The following is a 2,259-nucleotide window of genomic DNA, read 5'->3' as shown; positions in this document are numbered from 1 at the left end:
TGTTGATTCCTTAGTTCATGTTGATCTTCACAGGTTCCATCAGTTTCAGACATGAGGTAGCCAGCTGCTTCGACTATTTTTAAGGAGCAACTTTTGAAATATGGAGGTGATATGGAGAAACCGTGTTGTATCAGAGGAGTAAATGGGAAACCATTGCTTCCCAGAGCTATGTTGTTCTGATTGTTGCTCCTCTATTGTTACTGGGCCAAATTCCTGGAATTGATTAATTTTTCAGGAGCACCTTTTTGGGCTACAATGGATTAAGGAGACTTGTCATCCCCTTCCAAGAGCAGCTGAGGAATAGCCAATAAATGTTATCCTTTGCTAGTGATGTTCATATTATGTGAATTAATTTTAAAGGTAATTTTTTTTTTTAAAGGTTAATGGGCCTGTCCCACTTAGACGATTTTGCAGGCGACAAGTCACTGGAACGGCGACTTTCAGAAGTGAACACGCGCGCGCACACACACACACACACACACACACACACACACGCAGTGACAGGCCAAGCGGGGGGAGCGCTGTCTGAAATTCACACGGTGCAAAGCCAAGGTGATACAGACACACACCGTGATGAACAGGAGTTTGGCGCTGTAATTAAGACGGCTAAAGCACAGTGTACGGTAAGTCCTTTGAGAGGGGGGAGAAGGAGTGGAGACTACTTTTAAGAAGCCAGACAACTTTTAAGAAGCCAGAGATGCACGGATGTGTAGCTTGGCGGACATTGCCGGTCGGTTATCCTTGGTTCTGAAAAGTACTGCTTAAGCTTTTTTTCCCCCAATGAGCCAATGAAATTCATCGGTCAGCACTGGCTACAACCTACAAGAACCTATGAGAACCTGCGACCTACTGGCGACCGACCTACGGCACGAGAATTCTCGCTACTCTCCATGGCGGCTTCATTCTAGTCGCCGCTAATTTTTCAACATGTTGAAAAATTTGCGGTGACCATAATGAGGCCGCGACTAGTTCCCAGAAGCGGGAACTAATCACGACCATGAAGGCGACTCTCCGGCAACCACCCGCGAACATGTGGCGATTGCATAGGCTCCTGCAGTCGCCTAAAAAGTTGCCTAAGTGGGACAGGCCCATTAGATATATTTTTAAAATGTGCTAGTAAACATTACAACAACTTCTCCAACCATGCTGAACCTTATAATATCTTTAGTTGAACAAGCGGAAATTAAGGATAATATATTTAGTCTCTGTTGAAAACATAGTTCCCACCCTTGGATTCAATTCCTCATTGTGAATAGTGTCTTGGATTGAACCAGAGCAGTTCAAAATCTACGTCCAGTTTGACTCCCTCAACGCAATTTCTGGATGCAGGAAGTAATCAGAACAACTTTTAACAACACAAAGCCAATGGGTTCAATGGTATTTTGTTATCACATAACTAGGTACAGTTAAATTATTGTTTTCATACCGTAAAGTTGCAATCTTGCTATGCATTAGGCACAATCATTGTAATCGTACAAGAGTTTAAAATGGATTACCCTGAGGCAGTGTACGAGTTGCCATGTTGCCGATGCCATTTGTGCCGTCTAGTTCAGTGTTGCTATCTCCTTGTGATCATTATTGAGATGTGGGGGACCCATTGTTTTTAGTTGTGTATTGCAGGGCTCAATTTAGAAAAGCTATTTACAGAAATTCAAAAGTAACTTTTTTAGAGGGACACAAAATCCTGGAGCAACTCAGCAGGTCAGGCAGCATCTCTGGAAAAAAGGGAATAGGTGATGTTTTTGGTTGAGACCTTTCTTCAGACTGAGATTAAGGGAAACTAGAGGTATGAAAAGGTACAAAGAACAAATGAATGAAAAGTATGCAGTGGTAGCGAGTCTGGGCTAAAACATGGTCAAAGAGCTTGAGAGCAGGAGGAATCATGGGGGGGGGGGGGGGGGGGGGGGGGGGGGGGGGTAGCGAGAGAGGGTGTTGCAGAACTTGTCAGAGAGGAGAACTTCAATAGACAATGGGTGCAATAGACAATCAGTAGGCCATTCGGCCCTTAGAGCCAGCACCGCCATTCAATGTGATGGCTGATCATCCTCAATCAGTTCCTGCCTTCTGCCCATATCCCCTGACCGCGATCTTTGAGAGCCCTATTTAGCTCTCAAAGTAGTTTCTGTTTCAGGAATGTAGTGGTATAAGCAGGTTTATATTTGCTCAGTCATATAACGCTTCAAGTCATCTGTGCCCCTGCTATTCTAATCTATTTTTTTTCTCATCTGAATTGAATTGTTCCACCACTGATTAAACCTT

The sequence above is a fragment of the Leucoraja erinacea genome, chromosome 10, assembly GCF_028641065.1.
Source record: "Leucoraja erinacea ecotype New England chromosome 10, Leri_hhj_1, whole genome shotgun sequence".
In the NCBI taxonomy this organism is placed as follows: Eukaryota; Metazoa; Chordata; class Chondrichthyes; order Rajiformes; family Rajidae; genus Leucoraja; species Leucoraja erinaceus.
The sequence above is the reverse complement of the archived record's forward strand: the minus strand, read 5'-3'. Positions refer to the sequence as shown.